This window comes from Bombina bombina, chromosome 1, assembly GCF_027579735.1.
Source record: "Bombina bombina isolate aBomBom1 chromosome 1, aBomBom1.pri, whole genome shotgun sequence".
NCBI classification, from domain to species: domain Eukaryota; kingdom Metazoa; phylum Chordata; class Amphibia; order Anura; family Bombinatoridae; genus Bombina; species Bombina bombina.
The window spans coordinates 414,765,016-414,790,471 of NC_069499.1; the positions used below are offsets into that span (position 1 = coordinate 414,765,016).

General features: G+C 38.3%; 1 long non-coding RNA gene across 1 annotated transcript in view; it reads left to right on the plus strand.

Annotated features, from left to right (window-relative positions):
* The first annotated feature begins 244 nt into the window (after positions 1-244).
* LOC128645372 (uncharacterized) overlaps positions 245-25,456 on the plus strand; it is a 177,944-nt gene continuing 152,732 nt past the window's right edge. The window contains exons 1-2 of the long non-coding RNA XR_008400107.1: positions 245-363; positions 2,618-2,689. This is a non-coding gene — a long non-coding RNA (uncharacterized LOC128645372). The remainder of the gene's footprint in view (positions 364-2,617; positions 2,690-25,456) is intronic.

Here is a 25,456-nt window from a genome sequence, read left to right on the forward strand (position 1 = left end):
CCCTTTAATATGTTGTGGCAGTTGTCCCTTTACCTTTACGAACCAGATTATAGTGGCCAAATAGAAATCACCTCCCGGTGTGGCCTCAGCGCCGCTTGTCAAACAAAGGTAGACTGGATCCGTTCTTCGCATATAGGCTCCCCACTGTTTCACATGTGCAGTGTTTCACAGGTGTGATGTTATCCGGGGCAGCGGTTGGCTCAAGTAGGGAAGTGGACACAAAGCATGGCTCCCTGCGGATCTCCTCCTCACTTGTTTTGGCTGCCACGCAATCTTCCCTATCCAACCTGCGATCCGGCCAAAGATTAGAAGGCACCGTGACGTAGGTCTCGTCTCCGGGTATCTCTTGGGCCCCTAATACAGGTAACAGGGTCTTCTCTGGACACAAGCTTGGTGGGGTCTGAGTTGTGGTCGAGAGAGCCTCCCCCTATAAGCCCTCCCGGCCAAGCTGGTATCCGGGCTCTCATCTGTCACCAGAGCATGTTCAGCGAGGATAGCACATAGATCCCTCTCTAGGTCACGGAAGTGTTCCTGTATTAGGCTGTTTATTCATGTTTCCCATCTTGCTAGGGCCTCCATTTGTACTCTGTGGGTTGGGAGTAGTTACTATAGTAGGGTAGTCCCTTGAGGTGGTACCGTCGTGTTAGTGATGTTCTCTTGTAGGAGAAAGAAGACAGTCTATATATGACTGCTGGCTATCCTGTTTTAGGATATCATAACCCCGGAGTTTGGGGGGGGGGGGGGTAATGTTGCAGCAGCCCCAGACCTACGCTCCAGATCCTTTACAGGAACTTCTTCTGTTTCTGAACTTACTACGTAGGTGCAGAAGTTTGTCAAGATGGCTTCAGGTCTTAAGAAGAAGTTTGTCACGTAGCTGACTCAACAAACATAGGCATAAACTCTGTCAAATTTTCCACTCTTAAAGTATAGATATTAACAGTAATAGATAGCTGCTTCAGGATAGGAAATATCAAGATTTTCTATAAAAACTCATATAAATAGTAACTGTCTCAGAGAGCTTCATTGAGACACGTCTTTCCGCATTGAGTGTAAGCTCCGCCCCTCATATACTCTCATTTTTTAAACATTTACTCTCCATGATTATTGTTGATTGCAATCATTTTTGCCAATAGCTTGTAAATCTGTGTTATATTCTGAGATCAGACGTTATGCTATGATAGTGAAACAAGTCAGTTAAACTATAATCTAGCCCCTGCTATAGAAGGGATTTGTCATGCCACGCCGCTCTAGCCATTGCTAGGGGTGCAACGTCTCCTTCCCTGCTCGTTGTCAGGGGCAGTGTCGGCTCTGGATGCGTGCAGCGCTGACGTCATCGCCGCACGCTCCGGATGCCGGGCGGACCTCAGTGGCATGAATCTGCGCCTATTTAAATATGTAGAGAACGATCTGTCAATGCCCAAGTATAGGTGTTACTTTGTGTGCTCCTGGGTGTGACAGATCATTCTTTCTTGTGCCTCATATAGTTACAGAACCTGCCTGACTACCCTACCTGCCTTAACCCTTAAACTGCTGGATTAATTGCTGTTGCTGAACCAGCCTGTCTGACTACTCTACCTGCCTTAACCCTTACCTTGCTGGATTGATCACTGTTGCTGAACCTGCCTGCCTGACCATTCTAGTGGTTTATCCTGGGACTGCTTTACTGTTGCCAAACCCTGCCTACCTGACCATTCTAGTGGTTTATCCTAGGACTGCTTTGCTGTTGCCAGACCCTGCCTGACCATTCTAGTGGTTCATCCTTGGACTGCTCTGCTGTTGCCGCTGGGGACTGTCCTGCCTGTGGTGAGTGCTGCCTTCCTCATCTCATTAACTTTCTCTGCTCTGGGATATTACCTATCATTCCGGCTCGACACCGGGATAACAAGACTACTGGCCAAGTTTGGTCTGATAGAGGAGTATCCCATGAGCGTTACAGGATTTAAGCAGACAGAATCTTTTACACTGAACAACTTTGCTAAAGTTAACTGTGTAAGCAAGGACTTTATAATTACAGATAGAGTACTAGCTAGATATCTTTAATCTCATAATCTGACATCCCACATATTAACAGGTCCTCAGGTTACAACGTTATTTCTGAATTTATTAATAGCCAGCTACTAAAGATATTGTTTGTATCTGACTGCTTGATATTATAAAAACCAATTACAATGTTTCACATCTAGATACATGATTCTCAGAGGAATTATTTACACACCTATGCTATATATTGATATCTAGAGAGTTTAAGTGTTTTTAAATGAATATGATTGAATAGTTAAGCCAATAAAGATAAAGTATGAATGGTTAAACAATCGTTCCTGTATTATTCAGTGAGAATGTCAAATAAGGTTCCTGATTGTGCAGTGTGTCCTGAAAATACCTTTATACCAACCTAGATGAGCTGCTCTTTATCCACATAGAATAGTCAACTCTGATTTTCTGAGAATCATATTTTTTTATTATGTCAAATTATTAGAACAGATGTGTAAGACAATGCAGCATTCAACAGTGCTATAAATCAGTCCAATCATTTTTGGCAATATTAATGTATCCATCTGCTGTGATTACAATATTACGCTATTGTTAAAGTGTAGGCAATATTCTGTTGCTTTTTCAGTGAATAAACCATGTGGAATGCATCGAAAGAGCCAGGTACACTAAAGCTGATTTACATTAAAAGCTGGTAAAGGTACGTGTAAGATACAATGTTTATTTACAGATATTCATGTTACTAGATGCATAGCTATTACTAAGGGAGAGTTTGGGAATTTTAGTAAAAATATCTTTTGCATTTCTGGGCATTTTGCAGTTCATATTAGTGACAATTTCTTTATTTTATAATTTACCAAGTAGAACACAGCCAAATGCCATTGTTTAGTAATATATATACAGATATGACTAGTTATAGCTACATAACATTTAACCTATTCACTGCTAAACCATTTCACATCCTGTGCTAGAGTATTTACATTCCATTTTTTTGTGTGAGGTACCCACATTACTTTTTTCAACAGACCAAGCATTTACAAAATAACTTTTGTTTTCATGCCACCAAATGATATGCAAAAACAATCACATTTTGTGTCATTATATGTACCATAGAAAAAAAGCAGCGTGGGAGTCATTACCTAAATAGTTCACACATTGGCGCCTAGTTATCAAGCCGTCTACTTTACCTGCCTTCGCCGGCCCAATACGCCCGCCTAAGCTCGCCTACCATCGTCGCTGCGTACCTGAAAAATTTCGCCTAAGTTATCAAAAAAGCTGTCAAAAAGCTGCGAACCAAGTACGGGGCGATCTTGCTGCTCTTCGGCTTTTTGACAGCTTTATTGACAAGCTGTCACTAAGCACCCACACTAACTACACTGTTCTACCCCCTATACCGGCATCCCGGAGCCCCCCGCAACTAAATAAAGTTATTAACCCCTAAACCACTGCTCCTGGACACCGCCGCAACTATAATAAATGTATTAACCCCTAAACCGCCGCTCCCGGACACCGCCGCCACCTACATTATACCTAGTAACCCCTATCCTGCCCCCCCATACCGCCGCCACCTATAATAAAGTTATTAACCCCTATCCTGCGGATCCCGGACCTCGCCGATCAGCCAATAAAATGCAAGCTTTGGCTGATTGGATCAGCCAATCGGATTGAACTTCAATGTGATTGGCTGATTCAATGAGCCAATCAGATTTTTCCTACCTTAATTCTCTTGGATGACGTCCCTTAAAGGAACCTTCATTCGTCATTAGTCGTCGGGAAGAAGAGGATGGCTCCACGTCGGCTTGTCTGAAGATGGCTCCGCTCCGGATGGATGAAGATTGAAGACGCCGCTTGGATGAAGACTTCAATCGGATGGAAGACCTCTTCAGCGCTGCCTGGATGTTGACTTCAATCGGATGGACGACTTCTTCAGCGCCCCTTGGATGATGACTTCTGCCGCTCCGGATCTCCTCTTCGGTTCCATCGGTGGTCGGCTGGCTGAAGACGGCTCAAGGTAGGATGATCTTCAGGGGGTAGTGTAAGGTTTATTTAAGGGGGGTTTGGGTTAGATTAGGGGTATGTGGGTGGTTTGTTTTAATGTTGGGGGGGTTGTATTTTTTTTTACAGGCAAAAGAGCTGTTTTCTTTGGGGCATGCCCCGCAAAAGGCCCTTTTAAGGGCTGGTAAGGTAATAGAGCTGGTAACTATTTAATGTAGAATAGGGTAGGGAATTTTTTATTTTGGGGGGCTTTGTTATTTTATTAGGGGGCTTAGATTAGGTGTAAGTAGCTTAAAATTGTTGTAATATTTTTGAAATGTTTGTAACTTATTTTTTTTATTTTTTGTAACTTAGCTTTTTTAATTTTTTGTACTTTAGTTAGTTTATTTAATTGAATTTAATTGTAGTTAATTGTAGCTAATTTATTTAACTAATTTAATGATAGTGTAGTGTTAGGTTTAATTGTAACTTAGGTTAGGATTTATTTTACAGGTAATTTTGTATTTCTTTTAGCTAGGTAGTTATTAAATAGTTAATAACTATTTAATAACTATTCTAACTAGCTAAAATAAATACAAAGTTACCTGTAAAATAAATATAAATCCTAAAATAGCTACAATGTAATTATTAATTACATTGTAGCTATCTTAGGGTTTATTTTACAGTTAAGTATTTATTTTTAAATAGGAATAATTTATTTGATGATAGTGTAGCGTTAGGTGTAGTTGTAACTTGTTAGTTTTTATTTTACAGGTAAATTTCTCTTTATTTTAGCTAGGTAGCTATTAAATAGTTATTAACTATTTAATAGCTATTGTACCTAGTTAAAATAAATTGAAAGTTACCTGTAAAATAAAAATAAATCCTAAGATAGCTACAATATGATTATTATTTATATTGTAGCTATATTAGGGTTTATTTTAAAGGTAAGTATTTAGTTTTAAATAGGATTAATTTAGTTAATAAGAGAAATATTATTTAGATTTATTTAATTAATATTTAAGTTAGGGGGTGTTAGGGTTAGACTTAGGTTTAGGGGTTAATACATTTATTATAGTTGCGGCGGTGTAGGGGGGGGGGGCAGGATAGGGGTTAATAAATGTATTATAGGTGGCGACGGTGTAGGGGGAGCAGATTAGGGGTTAATAAATATAGGTTGCAGCGGGGTCCGGGAGCGGCAGTTTAGGGGTTAAACTATTTATTTAGTTGCGGCGGAGACCGGGAGCGGCGGTTTAGGGGTTAACATATTTATTATAGTGACGGTGGGCTCCGGGAGCGGCGGTTTAGGGGGTAATAACTTTATTTAGTTGCGGTGGTGTAGGGGGGACAGATTAGGGGTATTTAGACTCAGGGTTAGGTGTAGACAGATCCCATAGGAATCAATGGGATATCGGGAAGCAGCAAACATGAACTTTCGCTATGGTCAGACTCCCATTGATTCCTATGGGATCCGCCGCCTCCAGGGTGGCGGATTGAAAACCAGGTACGCTGGGCCGGAAAAGTGCCGAGCGTACCTGCTAGTTTTTTTATAACTAGCAAAAGTAGTCAGATTTTGCAGCACTTGTGTGCGGAACATCTGTAGTGATGTAAGAATCGATCTGTGTCAGACTGGGTCCGGTGGATCGAAGCTTATGTCACTACATTCTACTTTTGCCGGTGTCTAGGGCTTGATAACTAAGGCGAATCAGCCTCGCCACAAATACGCTGCGGAATTCCAGCGTATTTGAGGTTGACGGCTTGATAACTAGGCCCCATTGTATGGATACAAAATTAACATCAGTTCACCTTTCAAAAACACCAACATTCAAGAGTTTATATCTAGATTGTTCAATAACAGCTGATAATAGAAAATCATAAGAAAGCAATCTACACATATGTACATTTGAAAATAACACAAAATTCTGATTTCCCAGATGACTTAAAGGGACATAAAACCCATAATTTTTATTGTATGATTCAGATAGAACATACATCTTTCCAATGTACTTCTATTATCACATTTTCTTTGTTTTCTTGTTATCCTTTGTTGAAGATCAGGTGTAAATTCATGAGCATGCAGATGTCTGCAGCACTATATTGCAGCAGTTTTGCAACAATGTTATACATTAGCAACATTAGCAAGAGCATTAGATGGCATGTAGTGCCCCAAACATGTGCACCCTACCTATTTAGGTATCTCTTCAACAAAGAATAACATAACAGAAGAACAAAGCAAATTAGATAATAGAAGTAAATTGGAAACAATTTTAAAATTGTATTCTCTATCTGAATCAGGAACACAAAATGTAGGGTTTCATGTCCATTTAACCAATGTATACATGTTCCTACCTATCACCTTAGAACAGGAAAAATAATTTGAAAAAGAAGTTGTACCAAAAATCATATGTAGAATTTTCTACAATCTAATCTGCAGTTACCCAGTTCTCCTGTTTATTTTAACTCCAAAATATTCTATTAGCTCAGAGAAAGAATGGCCTAGATTACGAGTTTTGCGTTAGCCTTTAAAAGCAGCGTTGAGAGGTCCCAACGCTGCTTTTTTCCTAAAGCTCGTATTACGAGTCTTGCAGGTACAGGCGTACTGCTCACTTTTTTTACTAAAGTGCTAAAAAGTACACTAACACCCATAAACTACCTATTAACCCCTAAACCGAGGCCCCCCCACATCGCAAACACTAAATAAAAATGTTTAACCCCTAATCTGACGAACCGGAGATCGCCGCCACTATAATAAATATATTAACCACTAAACCGCTGTACTCCCGCATCGCAAACACTAGTTAAATATTATTAACCCCTAATCTGACGTCCCTAACATCACTGCCACCTACCTATATTTATTAACCCCTAATCTGCCGCCCCCATATTAAATGTATTAACCCCTAAACCTAAGTCTAAGCCTAACCCCCCCTTAAATATAATTTAAATAAATCTAAATAAAATAACTACAATTAACTAAATAATTCCTATTTAAAACTAAATACTTACCTATAAAATAAACCATAAGCTAGCTACAATATAACTAATAGTTACATTGTAGCTAGCTTAGGGTTTATTTTTATTTTACAGGCAACTTTGTATTTATTTTAAATAGGTAGAATAGTTATTAAATAGTTATTAACTATTTAATAGCTACCTAGTTAAAATAAATTCAAATTTACCTGTAAAATAAATCCTAACCTAAGTTACAATTATACCTAACACTACACTATAATTAAATTAATTCCCTACATTAAATTAAATTAATTATAATAAAATAAAATAAAGTACAAAAAAACACACTAAATTACAGAAAATAATAAAATAATTTCAAGTTTTTTAAACTAATTACACCTAATCTAATCCCCCTAATAAAATAAAAAAGCCCCCAAAATAATAAAAATCCCTACCCTATACTAAATTACAAATAGCCCTTAAAAGGGCTTTTTGAGGGGCATTGCCTCAAAGTATTCAGCTCTTTTACCTGTAAAAAAAAATACCCCCCAACATTAAAACCCACCACCCACACACCCAACCCTACTCTAAAACCCACCCAATCCCCCCTTAATAAAACCAAACACTAACCCCTTGAAGATCACCCTACCTTGAGACGTCTTCACCCAACCAGGCAGAAATGGTCCTCCAGACGGGCAGAAGTCTTCATTTAAGCCGGGAGGAAGAGGTCCTCCAGAAGGGCAGAAGTCTTCATCCAGATGGCATCTAATTTCTTCATCCATCCGGAGCGGAGCAGGTCCATCTTCAAGACATTCGACGCGGAGCATCCTCTTCTGTCTTCATCCGACTAAATGACCAAGATGGCGTCCCTTCAATTCCGATTGGCTAATACAATTCTATCAGCCAATCGGAATTAAGGTAGAAAAAATCCTATTGGCTGATGCAATCAGCCAATTGGATTGAAGTTCAATCCTATTGGCTGATCCAATCAGCCAATAGGATTGAGCTTCCATTCTATTGGCTGTTCCAATCATTGCTTCAGCCAATAGGATTTTTTCTACCTTAATTCCGATAGCTTTTAATCAGTGTTTCCAATAAAAGTTGGTGACTCCTTGAACTTTGAATTTACATTGGGGTAAAGCAGTATACCTCTGTAACTCGTGCACTATCCACAGTTGTGCTGGTTCACATTACTTCTTGTATATTGTAGCTATCTTAGGGTTTATTTTATAGGTAAGTATTTAGTTTTAAATAGGAATTATTTAGTTAATTATAGTTATTTTATTTAGATTTATTTAAATTATATTTAAGTTAGGGGGTGTTAGGGTTAGAGTTAGATTTAGGGGTTAATACATTAAATATAGTGGCAGCGACGTTGGGGGCGGCAGATTAGGGGTTAATAAATGTAGGTAGGTGGTGGCGTTGTTAGGGACGGCAGATTAGGGGTTAATTCAATTTAACTAGTGTTTGCGATGCGGGAGTACGGCGGTTTAGGGGTTAATAACTTTATTATAGTGGTGGCGACGTTGTGGGCGGCAGATTAGGGGTTAATAAATGTAGTTAGGTTGCGGCGACATTGGGGGCGGCAGATTAGGGGTTAATAAATATAATGTAGGTTGCGGCGATGTTGGGGACAGAAGATTAAGGGGTTCATAAGTATAATGTAGGTGGTGGCGGTGTCCGGAGCGCCAGATTAGGGGTTAATAAGTTTAAGATTAGGGGTGTTTAGACTCGGGGTTCATGTTAGGGTGTTAGGTGTAGACATAACTTTTATTTTCCCATAGGAATCAATGGGGCTGCGTTAGGAGCTGAACGCTGCTTTTTTGCAAGGTTTTTTCAGCCAGCTCTCGCCCATTGATTCCTATGGGGAAATCGTGCACAAGCACGTTTTGCCAGCTCACCGCTACCGTAAGCAGCGCTGGTATTGAGGTGAGATGTGGAGCAAAATTTTGCTCTCCACTCACTTTTCTGCAGCTAACGCCGGGTTTAAAAAACCCTGTAATACCAACGTTACTGTAGGTGAGCATAAACTGCTCGTTAGCCATGCACAGCTTACCAACAAAACTCGTAATCTAGGTGTATGTATTTAACCCCCTTATATAAGCAACACATCAATATGAAGCTAATTATTACTGTCAGGTGATCATTATTACCATAACAAGTGGACAATTATAAGGACAATTAACCCCTTATTTACACGGTGGGAACTCATGCTCTCAAATGACAGGGATTTGTGATATATTTATAAGAAAAAGGGCTAATAAAGGCTTCTTAAAACAAGCCAGACCCCCCCCCCCCCAACTAGAACCAATGCTAACCTTTATTTTTCATTACAATTGGCTAACAACTGGATGGACAAAGAATCACTCATTTGAAAGATGAGGATTGTTGCTTTCAAATAAGTTTGTCTATGTATTGTGGGCAGCAACATAATGGAGACCCCACCCACAGATGTTCCATATGCCTATGGCTCTGGGGTTAGGTGACTTCTTAACCAGCACGGCACCTAATATAGTTTAGTTTAGTTTAGTAGAACCTTCTAGGCATTGGCAGAATTTAATTATTTGGTATTTGATTACTAACTGAATCAATGCCAAATATGGCAGCAGCATTTTGCTATTTGTGTCACGCGATTTATTTGTTTAATAAAACTGAAATATCTGTGCAAATCCAGATATTTGTGTGGTGAATTATTACACAAATAAATCCAATGCCAAAAAAAGATGCCTGCTGCCATATACGGCATTTGTTTAGTAAACGTATGCTAACAAATACAATTCTGCCCATGCTAATACCTAGTATGTCCTCATTTCTTGCTGGGCAGATACATTTTTAAAATAGATCAGTTGCATCCTAGGGGAACACAAATTAAACAGTACTTGAATTCCAGATCTATGGATAACATACTAAAAATACATGCAATTAGAAAACGAATAAAAGATCAATAGATGAGGAATAAGTAATTACCAAATAAGATAAAACCAGTATTTATTGCCTTATCTAGAATGTAGAATTTAACAAGCAGTAAAAGCCATTATGCTATTTGAAGCAGAAGGCCTGCACTGTTTTTATTAAATTATGAGCATTATTGAAATAATGATAAAATGTGTGATTGGACTGTTTGCTGTAAACATTGCATAAAATGGTCAAGGCCTGATATAAACATAAAAATGTAAACCAGACAGCTTTGGAATTGTGCTAGTGCTACTGTAAATTCAGCACTGCTTATGTTAACCAACGCATTTCTTCCCTGAGAGCCAAAGAATGTGAGATTTATAGTATTTCATGCAGGTATTTCAATGTGCTGTTTAGTGTTGTGGAGGAATGGTATTTTAACTACTCCCAGAACAGACTGCAGTAAAGTTCAATAAAAAAAATCCCTTATTCCTCAGTATGTGTTTCTTACTGTAGCTTAAAACACAGTTATTTGGCTCGAGGCACACAATACAGAGGAAAAACAGAGAAACTGGAATAGTGCACCTGTGCTCAGGAAATATGAAGAGCTTAGTATATATATATATATATATATATATATACTTACATATTGTGAGTCCTTTAACAAGTATTCAATGCAAGTAAATAGATAGATTTGTTCTAGCAATGTGCAGGAATTTACTGTATGGTCTGGTTGTTTTTCGTCAGAGAGGAGAGCAATCAAAGCAAATGGATTATGTAGTATAAAAAAAATATATATTTTTTTAAATTTAAAGAGACATGAAACACAAAATCTTTCATGATTCAGATGTGCCATGGATAGAATGCATACCTAGGTATTTAGCATGCATTATAAGTCCGCAGGTTTACAAAAATGCTTTTAACACTTATACATTGTGCAAACACTGCTGCTATCTAGTGTTCAAAAGTGTATAACAAAGTTAAAAGTATTCTTGCTAAATTGTTGCCATAACGTATACCAGATACCTGCAAACCACTTAAATAATTGAAGTCTACAACAAAGAATACCATGGGAATGAAATAACTTGTTAATTTCTTTCATCAGAACGTGTGGGCTCTTACCTTCTGATGAAAGAAAACAAAGTTTATGTTTACCCGATAAATTAATTTCTTTCATGATGGTGAGAGTCCACGAGCCCTGCCCTTTTTTTCTGGTTCAAGTGGTGACCGTACTTGTTTTTACACTTCTTTTTCCCACTTTATCTTTCCTGTATTTCTTTTTTTTTTTCATTCTTTCGTTTACTTGGCTATATGTATGACTGAGGATTATGGGAAGTGGGAGGTGAGTTGGGGTATCTTTTGCCTCCTCCTAGTGGTCAGGAGTGGAATATTACCACATGATGACTCTTGGATTCACAAACATGAACTAAATGAATTTATCAGGTAAGCATAATTTTTGTTTTGTTTTTAAAAAAAAGAATTTATCTGGTTAATGAATTAAAAATGTAGGTTCTATGTTCCCATTAAGGACATTACAATTCAAGTTTAACATGTTTATAATTAAAAAATATGGTTTCCATATGCTCTGCATTACTTTGCACAATGAAAGACCTGTCAGATACTGTCAATGAAGAACCCTCATGAATATTATTCCACTCCAATCGAAAAGACTTTTCACGCAAGTTGTTGCATGATTCTTGGATGTATCTAACTCAAAAGTGTTACCTTCAAAGAAAAACACACTTAGGCCTCTTACCTGGCTTCTTTAATGGCTGCTTAAAGTTTCACACATGGTCACACCACAAATTAAGAAAGTGATTGTATCCAGATTTTATGAAAAGTTTAACACAACTAAAAATCACATTTTTAAACTAGAAAACTCATACCACCATATTGTATTTTCTTTGGGGGAATAAAATCTTCCACATCGGCACATCTTCACATTAACAAATACTTAATAATAAGTCGGTGACTGCCGCACAAGTAAGCAATGACTTGGTATGTGTGCGGTTTAAATGTGTGCAGGGACGTACACTGCCGGACATTTAATATAATATATAAATAAGTAATGGTACCGTCCAACATGTAAAATAACACATAAATAAGATATGGTAATCTTAATCTATCAAGCCTAAGGTATACGGGTATTACAGGTTGTATATTCATCACATATATTTTTATATACGTATATATCTTTAAGATATCTAATGAGTTTGATTCACTTTAGCATTAGTAACAGGGTGTTCTTTAATTTCACGTGCATTATTTGATCTGAGACATAGTAGCTTAATAACACATAGAAAGTATTTTAGAGTAGAACAAGGATCATTCCTATTAGACTATTTTAATTTCAGAATTGTCTGATTTTGTGTGTTTTTTGTTTCATATATATATATATATATATATATATATATATATATATATATACTACATTATTATATGTTATATATTGTATAATTATTCACTGATGTTCAATACTGATGTTGTTTATACAAATATATTCACTTAGGACAGGCTCATGTTACCTACTATGACAGGTCTAATTAGGCAACACCCATCTCAGGTGTTGCACATTGTATAAGTTAATAGGTTTGGCATATATAGCAAGTGTTTTTTACTTATTGTATTTAGCCTGATGAAACATCCACTGGTTGGATGAGAAACGCGTTGCTAGTATTTTTAATATATTTTTAAAAATAAAGTAAGTTTTGACATTACTTACCACTTGCTGCCAGACCTTTTTACTACACATTGGTTTCTTTGGACTGCTGGGAGTTCCTGTTTTACCGGTTATCAGTCTACTGAGTGACTGTTTGATCCCAGTTTGCCTCTAGTGCACCAAGGGAGGTGCTTTGCCAAATGTGAGTACACCTATTACCACATACTGTTTTCATATGTCTATGCAATACTAGGCCATATTGGTGCTGTATTTGTTTATACCATCTACAGGGTGTTGATCAGCCACTGTAGGTCAGTCTGCTGGGTGACTGTATATGATCCCAGGCCGCTTCTTCTACACCACTAGGGGTGTCTCACCAAATGTGTGTCATTACACTGATATTTGCTTATATCTATATATTTTTTATCAAACAATATTGGGCCATGTGGCACTTCTGTCCTCTTATGTTGTCTACAGATATTTGATCCAGGATCTGGGCCTTGATCCATACACAGACAGCTGCCTTGACCCGAATCATCCACTGTACTTTTGTGATACAACCGTAATCCGTTACACTTGGGACTTTTTCACTACATTATTACCATATTTACTGTAAACAATTTACTACTTATTTGTTTTTGTTTTTGACCACTATCTGTTTACTGTCTACTTCTATTAGAATTACTGCACCACTGGTTATTACATCACTTTCTTAATTGTGATTAATATATCTCTAGTGAGACTTGATTATAGGATATAATCTACTTATTTGTGATATATTTTACCTATGCACTTGTGATTGATATTTCTCCTAGGATACGCTATTACATTATCTGAGTGTATTACTGTTTAGTTTAGTATAGCTGTATTAACATAATCTGATCACCAAGGGCGCCCCCTATATCTCTCCTCATAAATAAAAAGCTGTAAACTGCATTGGTAATGTGAAGTCAGGGCTTGAATGGCTGGAATGTTCTGTACAATATAAGAGGTAACAATAATGAATACATTTGATACAACAGTTTAAGCCTCAGGGGCCGATTTAAAGGGACACTCAATCAAAATTAAACTTTAATTATTCAGATAGAGCATGCCATTTTAAACAACTTTCCAATTTACTTCCATTAACTAAATGTGTGCACAGTCATTTTATATTTAAACTTTTTGAGTCACCGGCTCCGACTGAGCATGTGCAAGAATAAGTATGTATGCATTTGTGAATGGCTGATGGCTGTTACATTGCACGTGTATGCATTTGTGATTGGCTGATGGCTGTCACATGGTACAGGGGGAGTGGAAAAAGACATAAAATTGTCAGAAAAAAAATCTACTACTCATTTGAAGTTCAGACTAAGTGCTATTGCATTGTCTTGTTATCTTGCATGTGTTGATTATGCAAATCTACTGTGTTGACTGGTCCTTTAACAATCTCCTTATGGAGTTGTATGAAGCTGTTTCCGCTGCTCCTTAACTTATCCGCTACCTCTGAGGCAGCGGACAGCAATCTGCCTGATCGCATATTATCGGGTTGATTGACACCCCCTGCTAGCGGCCGATTGGCTGTGAATGTGCAGGGGGTGGCATTGCACAAGTATTTTTAGTGAAATCCTTGTGCAATGATAAATGCCAACAGCATATGCTGTCAGCATTTATCAATGTGTGGCGGACATGATCCGCTACAGCGGATCTTGTTCGCCCTAACATTGTTAAATAGGCCCCTCAGAACTTTCTTTTTAAATTGTTTTCCTGATAAAGAGACCTGGGGGCCGAATTATCAATGTGCGGGCAGACATGATCTAGAAATGCTTGTGCAATGCTACCCCTGCACATTTGCGGCCAATAGTCCACTAGCAGGGGATTTCAATCAACTCGATCGTATGCGATCGGGTGGATTACTGTCTGCCGCCTCAGAGGTGGCAGACGAGTTAAGAAACAGCGGTCTTAAGACCGCTGCTTCTTAACTCGTGTTTCCGGTGAGCCTGAAGGCTTGTGCGGAAACAGCTGTATTGGGGCCAATACAGGGCTTGATAAATCGGCCCCTGGAGTATTAAAAGACTGTTCTTTCTATCTACTTCATCAGCCAAATAATAATTGCACCTTTCATTATTCTCTTAGCACATAATTATTTCTCGGCTAGATTACGAGTTTTGCGATATGAGTGAAAAAGCAGCGTTAAGACTCTTTTTCACTACCGCTGGTATTACGAGTCTTGCAGGTTTAGCTGCAGCTCACACTTTTTTGGCCGTAACGCAACGTAACTACCGCAGTTTTCCAAAAGTCCTTTTTCAATGGAACTTCCTTTGTGCCAGTATTACGAGTTTGCCTGGGAGGCCAAAAAGTGAGTGGTATAGCCAATACCGTCAAGATTCATACCGTAAACTGAAAGTCAGTAGTTATGGCTTTTATGTTACAAAGCCGTAACATAAAACTCATAACTAAAGTGCTAAAAAGTACACTAACACCCATAAACTACCTATTAACCCCTAAAGCGAGGCCCTCCCACATCGCAAATAATTAAATAAAATCCCCCCTAATCCCCCCCCTAATCTGCCGCTCCGGACATCGCCGCCACTAGAATAAACATATCAACCCCTAAACCGCCATACTCTCGCATTGCAAACACTAGTTAAATATTATTAACCCCTAATCTGCTGTCCCTAACATCGCCACAACCTACATTACTATTATTAACCCCTAATCTGCTGCCCCCCAAAATCGCTGCCACTATACTAAAGTTATTAACCCCTAAACCTAAGTCTAACCCTAACCCTAACACCCACTAACTTTAACATAATTAAAATAAATCTAAATAAAACCTACTGTTAATAACTAAATAATTCCTATTTAAAACTAAATACTTACCTATAAAATAAACCCTAAGCTAGCTACAATATAACTAATAGTTATATTGTAGCTAGCTTAGGATTTATTTTTATTTCACAGCTAAGTTTGTATTTATTTTAACTAGGTAGACTAGTTAGTAAATAGTGATTAACTATTTACTAGCTACCTAGTTAAAATAAATACAAATTTACCTGTAAAATAAAACCTAACCTGAGTTACACTAAAACCTAACCTTACACTACAATTAAATAAATTACATTTATTAAATACAATTAACTAAAAAAAAAGAAAAAAAACACACTAAATTACACAAAATAAAAAAGAAATGATCAAATATTTAAACTAATTATACCTAATATAATAGCCCTATCAAAATAAAAAGCCCCCCCCCCAAATAAAAAAAAAACCCTAGCCTAAACTAAACTGCCAATAGCCCTTAAAAGGACCTTTTGTGGGGCATTGCCCCAAAGAAATCAGTTCTTTTACCTGTAAAAAAAAATTACAAACACCCCCCCAACAGTAAAACCCACAACCCACACAACCAAACCCCCCAAATAAAAACCTACCTAAAAATCTAAGCTCCCCATTGCCCTGAAAAGGGCATTTGGATGGGAATTGCCCTTAAAAGGGGCATTTAGCTCTTTTTCAGCCCAAACCCTAATCTAAAAATAAAATCCACCCAATAAACCCTTATAAAAAAACCTAACACTAACCCCCGAAGATCCACTTACAGTTTTTGAAGACCCGACATCCATCCTCAACCAAGCGGCAGAAGTCCTCAGCGAAGCTGGCAGAAGTCTCCATCCAAGCGGGCCAAAGTCTTCATCCAAGCCGGCAGAAGTCTTCATCCAGATGGCATCTTCTATCTTCATCCATCCGGCGAGGAGTGTCCTCTTCTTCCGACGGCTCCTCTCGAATGAAGGTTCCTTTAAGTGACGTCATCCAAGATGGTGTCCCTTGAATTCCGCTAGAATTCTATCAGCCAATCGGAATTAAAGGTGAAAAAATCCTATTGGCTGATGCAATCAGCCAATAGGATTGAGCTCGCATTCTATTGGCTGTTCCAATCAGAATTCAAGGGACACCATCTTGGATGACGTCACTTAAAGGAACCTTCATTTGAGAAGAGCCGTCGGAAGAAGAGGATGCTCCGCACTGGATGTCTTGAAGATGGAACCGTTCCGCTCCGCACCGGATGGATTAAGATAGAAGATGCCATTTGTTAAAGACTTCTGCCGGCTTGGATGAAGACTTCGGCCCGCTTGGATGAAGACTTCTGTTGGCTTTGCTGAGGACTTCTGCCACTTCAGTGAGGATGGATGTTGGGTCTTTATTTGAAAAGAAATCTAATTAAAAATTAACTAAATAATTCCTATTTAAAACTAAATACTTACCTATAAAATAAGATAGCTACAATATAACTAATAGCTACATTCGCCTAGATTTAGAGTTTTGTCGGTAAAGACCCGCGTAGCTAACGCTGCTTTTTCCCCCTAACGCACCCTTAAGACAACGCTGGTATTTAGAGTTGCCTGAGTGGCTGCGTTAGGCTCAGAAAAGGGTGCGTTGAACCTAATTTAGCTCCACTTCAACCCTCAATACCAGCGTTGCTTATGGTAGCGGTAAGCTGTCAAAACGTGCTTGTGCACGATATCCCCATAGGAAACAATGGGGCAGTTTGGGCTGAAAAAAACCTAACACCTGCAAAAAAGCAGCGTTCAGCTCCTAACGCAGCCCCATTGTTTCCTATGGGGAAGCACTCTCTAAGTCTGCACCTAACACCCTAACATGAACCCCGAGTCTAAACACCCTTACACTTATTAACCCCTAATCTGCTGCCCCCGCTATCGCTGACACCTACATTATATTATTAACCCCTAATCTGCCCTCCCTAACATCGCCGCCACCTACCTACAATAATTAACCCCTAATCTCCCGCCCGCAACGTCGCTGATACTATAATAAAATTATTAACCCCTAAACCTAACCCTAACCCTAACCCTTACACCCCCTAAATTAAATATAATTGAAATTAAACAAAATAATATTCCTAAACTTAAATAAATTATTCCTATTTAAATCTAAATACTTACCTATTAAATAAACCCTAATATAGCTACAATATAACTAATAATTACATTGTAGCTATTTTATTTTACAGGCAACTTTGTATTTATTTTAACTAGTTACAATAGCTATTAAATAGCTACCTAGTTAAAATAATTACAAAATTACCTGTAAAATAAATCCTAACCTAAGTTACAAATACACCTAACACTACACTATCAATAAATTAATTAAATAAATTACCTACAATTAGCTAAATTAAAATACAATAAAATAAACTATTCTATAATACAAAACAAAACAAAACACTAAATTACAAAAATAAAAAAGAATTACAAGAAGTTTAAACTAATTACACCTAATCTAAGCCCCCTAATAAAATAAAAAATCCCCCCAAAATAAAAAAAATGCCCTACCCTATTCTAAGCTACTAAAGTAATCAGCTCTTTTACCAGCCCTTAAAAGGGCTTTTTGCGGGGCATTGCCCCAAAGTTATCTGCTTTTTTACCTGAAAATAAAAATACAATACCCCCCCAACATTACAACCCACCACCCACATACCCCTACTCTAAACCACCCAAACCCCCCTTAAAAAAAAAACTATTGCTAACCCCCTGAAGATCATCCTACCTTGAGTCATCTTCACTCAGCCGAGCCGAATTCTTCATCCAAGGTGCGCAGAGAAGGTCCTTGATCCGGTAGAAGTCTTCATCCAAGCGGGGCAAGAAGAGGTCCTCCATCCAGTAGAAGTCTTCATCCAAGCGGGGCAAGAAGAGGTCCTCCATCCGGTAGAAGTCTTCATCCAGACGGCGTCTTCAATCTTCATCCATCCGAAGCGGAGCGGAGCCATCTTCAAAGGAGCCGACGCAGAGCCATCCTCTTCAACCGACGACTTCCCGACGAATGAAGGTTCCTTTAAGGGATGTCATCCAAGATGGCGTCCCTTCAATTCCCATTGGCTGATAGAATTCTATCAGCCAATTGGAATTAAGGTAGAAAATCCGATTGGCTGATCCAATCAGTCAATCATATTGAGCTTGCATTCTATTTGCTGATCGGAACAGCCAATAGAATGCGAGCTCAATACGATTGGCTGATACGATTGCATCAGCCAATCAGATTTTTTCTGCCTTAATTCTGATTGGCTGATAGAATTCTATCAGCCAATCGGAATTGAAGGGACGCCATCTTGGATGACGTTCCTTAAAGGAACCTTCATTCGTCGGGAAGTCGTTGGTTGAAGAGGATGGCTCCGCGTTGGCTCCTTTGAAGATGGCTCCGCTCCGCTCCGGATGGATGAAGATTGAAGACGCCGCCTGGATGAAGACTTCTACCGGATGGAGGACCTCTTTTTGCCCCGCTTGGATGAAGACTTCTACCGGATGGAGGACCTCTTCTTGCCCCGCTTGGATGAAGACTTCTACCGGATCAAGGACCTCCTCTGCGCACCTTGGATGAAGATTTAGGCTCGGCTGAGTGAAGACGACTCAAGGTAGGATGATCTTCAGGGGGTTAGCGATAGGTTTTTTTTAAGGGGGTTTGGGTGGGTTAGAGTAGGGGTATGAGGGTGGTGGGTTGTAATGTTGGGGAGGGTCTTGTATTTTTATTTTCAGGTAAAAGATCTGATTACTTTGGTAGTTTAGAATAGGGTAGGGCCTTTTTTTATTTTGGGGGATTTTTTATTTTATTAGGGGGCTTAGATTAGGTGTAATTAGTTTAAACTTCTTGTAATTCTTTTTTATTTTTTGTAATTTAGTGGGGGGGTTTTTGTATTATAGAATAGTTTATTTTATTGTATTTTAATTTAGCTAATTGTAGGTAATTTATTTAATTAATTTATTGATAGTGTTGTGTTAGGTGTATTTGTAACTTAGGTTAGGATTTATTTTACAGGTAATTTTGTAATTATTTTAACTAGGTAGCTATTAAATAGTTATTAACTATTTAATAGCTATTGTAACTAGTTAAAATATATACAAAGTTGCCAGTAAAATAAATATAAATCCTAAAATAGCTACAATGTAATTATTAGTTATATTGTAGCTATATTAGGGTTTATTTTATAGGTAAGTATTTAGTTTTAAATAGGATTAATTTAGTTAATTTTAGGAATATTATTTAGTTTATTTTAAATTATATTTATGTTAGGGGGTGTTAGGGTTAGGGTTAGGGTTAGAGTTAGGTTTAGGGGTTAATAACTTTATTATAGTAGCGGCGACGTTGCGGGCGGGAGATTAGGGGTTAATAATTGTAGGTAGGTGGCGGCGATGTTAGGGAGGGCAGATTAGGGGTTAATACTATTTATTCTAGTGTTTGCGAGGCGGGAGTGCCCCGGTTTAGGGGTTAATACATTTATTATAGTGGCGGCGAGGTCCGGTCGGCAGATTATGGGTTAATAAGTGTAGGTAGGTGGCGGCGACGTTGGGGGGTGCAGATTAGGGGTTAATAAATATAATATAGGGGTCGGCGATGTTAGGGGCAGCAGATTAGGGGTTTATAGGTATAATGTAGGTGGCGGCGGTGTCCGGTCGGCAGATTAGGGGTTAACATTTTTTATTATAGTGGCGGCGATGTGGGGGGGCCTCGGTTTAGGGGTACATAAGTAGTTTATGGGTGTTATTGTACTTTGTAGCACAGTAGTTAAGAGCTTTATATTCACGCGTTAGCCCATAAGCTCTTAACTACTGAGTTTTTTTGGCGGTAGGAGTGTTGTCGGGAGAGGCTCTACCGCTCACTTCTTCCAAGACTCCAAATACCAGCGTTAGGCAGATCCCATAGAAAAGATACGCAATTAACGTAAGGGGATCTGCGGTAGCCTGGAGTCGCGGTGAGGAAGTTTGCGTTAGACCCTTTCCTGCCTGACTCTAAATACCAGCGGGCGGTAAAAAGCAGCGTTAGGGCTTAGGTTTTATTTTTATTTTACAGGTAAGTTTGTATTTATTATAACTAGATAGTTAGTAAATAGTTAATAACTATTTACTAACTAGTCTACCTAGTTAAAATAAATACAGACTTACCTGTAAAATAAAAATAAAACCTAAGCTAGATACTATGGGCTCTATTTAACAAGCTCCGTATGGAGCTTGATGGCCCCTGTTTCTGGCGAGTCTTCAGACTCACCAGAAACAGCAGTTATGAAGCAGCGGTCACAAAGACCACTGCTCCATAACCTTGTCCGCCTGCTCTGAGCAGGCGGACAGACACCCCCCTGCTGGTGGCCCATTGGCCGTGAGTCTCCAGGGGGTGGCGTTGCTCCAGCAGCTCTTGTGAGCTGCTGGTGCAATGCTGAATACGGCGAGCGTATTGCTCACCGTATTCAGCGAGGTCTGTCGGACCTGATCCCAACTGTCGGATCAGGTCCGACAGACCTTGATAAATATGGGCCAATGTAACTATTAGTTATATTGTAGCTAGCTAAGGGTTTATTTTATAGGTAAGTATTTAGCTTTAAATAGGAATTATTTAGTTAATGAATTTTCAATTAGATTTCTTTTAATTATATTAAAGTTAGGGGTGTTAGGGTTAGACTTAGGGTTAGGTTTAGGGTTAATAACTTTAGTATACTGGTGGCGACGTTGGGGGTGTCCGATTAGGGGTTAATAAGGGTAGGTAGGTAGCAACGACATTGGGGGTGGCAGATTAGGGGTTAATAAGTGTAATGTAGGTGGCGGCGATGTCGGGGGCGGCAGATTAGAGGTTAATACGTGTATGTAGGTGACAGTGATATCTGGAGTGGCAGATTAGGGGTTAATAAGTGTAGGTAGGTGGAGGCAATGTCATGGGCGGCAGATTAGGGGTGTTTAGACTCGTGGTTTATGTTAGGGTGTTAGGTGTAAACATAACTTTTGTTTCCCCATAGGAATCAATGGGGCTGCGTTACGGAGCTTTACGCTCCTTTATTGCAGGTGTTAGGCTTTTTTTTTAGTCGGCTCTCCTCATTGATGTCTATGGGGAAATTGTGCACGAGCACGTAAAACCAGCTCAAAGCAGCGCTGGTATTGGAGTGCGGTATGGAGCTCAATTTTGATCAACGCTCACATATTGCCTGCTAACGTTGGGTTTTTGCAAACCTGTAATAGCAGCGCTATAGGGAGGTGAGCGGTGGAAATAACTTGCAAGTTAGCACCGAGACGCACTTACCGCAAAACTCGTAATCTAGCCGAATGTTATTTATAGGTAACTTGATATGACAATGGGCAGAATTCTAACTTGCATGGTATTAGATAGCTTAATGTGCTTCTTGTACATTTCACATCTTTAGAGCAGCATAGGTCACATTGCAAATGGCACAATTATCTGTTTTATAAAGTGTGAGCTTTACCATCACTGCTACTGTATTAGAAATAAATGTAAATAACAAATGGCAAGAAAATGTACAAAACAGTAAACAGTAGGATATATATTTTTTTTTAGTTTGATAATTTAAATGTTTCAAACATGGTGACTTTTTGATGTCATTACTTTTAACAGTGACAACTTGCTGATGACATTTTAATAGTAAAATGCTTTACTGTACTACAATAGTTCTCTAACCTACAGCTCCCCAGTTGTAGATCTAAATGATTCTATAGATCTTTGGAATTAGAGCATAAACATTCTCAGTTCCCACTAATTGATGGTTCATTGTAGTCCCTTATGTTAAGAAAAGTCACATGTATTAGTTTGTGGCATCCATATGTTTATATAACATTGTAAAAATAAACCTATTATGAGAAAGTAAATGCTTCTATAAAAATGATTTTTAGTACTGAGAGCTCTGCTGTGTGAGTCACAAATGTTATGTTTGGACTTCACCTTCTCCTATTCACTTCAAATATTAAAGTTTAAGGATTATTTCATCATTATCCAGACCTGTATATGTATGATAAAACGAAAGGGTAATACCAGACCTCACATATGTATTTCAATTAAACAATAAATGTTAATCCAACCAACTGAATTTGGAATTATTATTCAGTGTTTTGTCATGTTATGGTCTTTTTACTTCTTATTGCAAATTGTCTGTAGTAACTAATACTACAAACAGCGGACAGCTAAAAAAATGTCAGAGATATTGAACTGAATTTTCAAATCTATGAACAAGACCTCTGGCATTTTGAAAGCTCTATACCTGAGTTTGCAGAAATGTTTGAAGGTTTGAAAGCTTTGTACTTCACCTATGAAATACTTTACTTTGTTCTTATGACTTGTATCACCTACTAAAGCCAGCTTGTTTTCCCCAGGGCCAATAGATTTATAACATCCATCACAACAATAACTCTTTCTATTTACAAAAAAAATGTGTTTTATGATAAAGGAATTTATTATTATTACTACTAGTGTTTATTTATAAGTGCCAACAAATTACAAGCCCAGTAACGTTAAGTACACAGTAGTGGAGTACAATAATCATAATACATTTACATAAATCATACGTATACTGTTATGTAGTACAATAATAATTAGACATTTACATAAATCATAAATATACTGTTCTGTAGTACAATAATAATTAGACATTTACATAAATAATAAGTATACAGTTATATAGTACAATAATCAGTAGACATTTACATAAATCATCAGTATAATGTTATGTAGTACAATAATAATCAGACATTTACATACATAATAAGTATACAGTAATGCAGTACAATAATCAGTAGACATTTATATAAATAATAAGCATACAGTTATGTAGTACAATAATCCTTAGACATTTACATAACACATAAGTATACAGTTAAGTAGTACAATAATCATAAGACATTTAAATAAATCATAAATATACTGTTATGTAGTACAATAATAATTATCCATTTACATAAATAATAAGTATACAGTTATATAGTACAATAATAATTAGACATTTACATAAATAATAAGTATACAGTTATGTAGTACAATAATAATTAGACATTTACATAAATAATAAGTATGCAGTTATATAGTACAATAATCATAAGACATTTACATAAATCATCAGTATACCGTTATGTAGTATAATAATAATAATACATTTACATAAATAATAAGTATACAGTTATGTAGTACAATAATCACAAGCTATTTACATAAATAATAACTATACAGTTATGGAGTACAATAATCAGAATACATTTACATAAATCATAAGTATACAGTAATAATCAGACATTTTCATAATACATAAGTGTACAGTTATGTAGTACAATAATCCTTAGACATTTACATAACACATAAGTATACAGTTATGTAGTACAATAATCCTTATACATTTACATAAATAATAAGTATACAGTTATGTAGTACAATAATCCTTAGACATTTACATAACACATAAGTATACAGTTATGTAGTACAATAATCAGAAGACATTTAAATAACACATAAGTATATAGTTATATAGTACAATAATCATTAGACATTCACATAAATAATAAGTATAAAGTTACGTAGTATAATAATCAGAAGACATTTGCACAAATATTAAGTATACAGTTATGTAGTTGTCAGGGTGCCAGGAATCAGACTAAGACGAGAAATGCAAAAAAAAAAAATCACACCTTTATTAATAGCAAACAATAATAAAAAGTCCACAAGTCAAATAACAAGCCAGGAGTCAAAACCAGAGCTGGTAGTCAGACGAGCCGAATCAGGAGCCAAAGCGAATAGTCAGACGAGCCGGAATCAGGAACAAGGAAAACAGCAGACTCAGGAACAAGCCAGGGATCAGGAACCAGGAAGGACGTCAGGCAGCCAGGTAATACACAGGAACTCTCAAAAAACAGGTCTGAGACAACGCAAAGGCAAAGCATACTGAACAGAGACCCTTTAAATAATTAGTGATGACATCACAATTCTGAGAGTGCATCCTGTCTCACACGGATGATGCACACCAGTCTGACCATAAAAGGAAGTGCAGGAAATGAGCAGCATCCCCCACAATGCACCATAGTCAGGAAGAGAGGTGAGGAAAATGGCTGCCAGCAGCACATGGCAAACGAAACAGGGAAAAAACCCTGACAGTACCCTCCCCTCAACGACCCCTCCCCCATGGGAGGACAAAAGGTTTATTGGGGAAACGGGCATGGAAGGCACAGAGGAGGGTGGAAGCATGAACATCAGAGGAGGGAACCCAAGAACGCTCCTCCGAACCGTAGCCCCTCCAGTGAACCAAATACTGTACACGGCCCCTGGACATACGAGAGTCAATAATGCTGCTGACCTCATACTCCTCATGGTTGTCAACAAAGATAGGACGGGGACGAGGCAGCACAGTGGTAAACCGATTACAAACCAATGGTTTCAAGAGGGAGACATAAAAAACATTGGATATGCGCATAGCAGGAGGAATGTCAAGAGCGTAGGCCACAGGATTAACCCGTCGGAGTATTCGAAAAGGACCAACATAACAGGGAGACAATTTATTGGAAGGCACACGAAGGTGCAAGTTGCGGGAGAACAGCCAAACTCTCTCACCAACCTGGTAGGAAGGTGCGGGCAGACGCCTACGATCAGCCTGGAACTTTTGGCGCTGCATAGAACGATGAAGGCAATCCTGAATCTGCACCCACATGGAACGGAGTTGCCGGAGATGCTCCTCCAAAGCAGGAATACCCTGAGACATGAATGAATCGGGCAACAAGGATGGTTGAAACCCATAATTCGCCATGAACGGCGATAACTTGGAGGAAGCATTAATAGCACTATTACGAGCAAACTCTACCCAAGGTAACAGTTAAGACCAATTATTGTGGTGATCTGAGACATAGCAATGGAGGAACTGTTCCAGAGCTTGATTAGACCGTTCCACAGTCCCATTGGATTGAGGGTGATATGCCGAGGAGAAGGAAAGCTGGATCCCCATTTGAGCACAAAAGGAACGCCAAAATCTGGAGACAAACTGACTACCCTGGTCCGGCACTATCTCCTTGGGTAACCCATGTAAACAGAAGACCTCCCGGACAAAAATTGAAGCAAGCTCCTGAGCAAAGGCAGCTTCATCAAGGAAATGCAATGTGACATTTTAGAAAAATGGTCAACCACCATAAGGATAACAGTATTGCCATTGGAAACAGGGAGCTCGACAATGAAGTCCATGGAAAGATGTCTCCA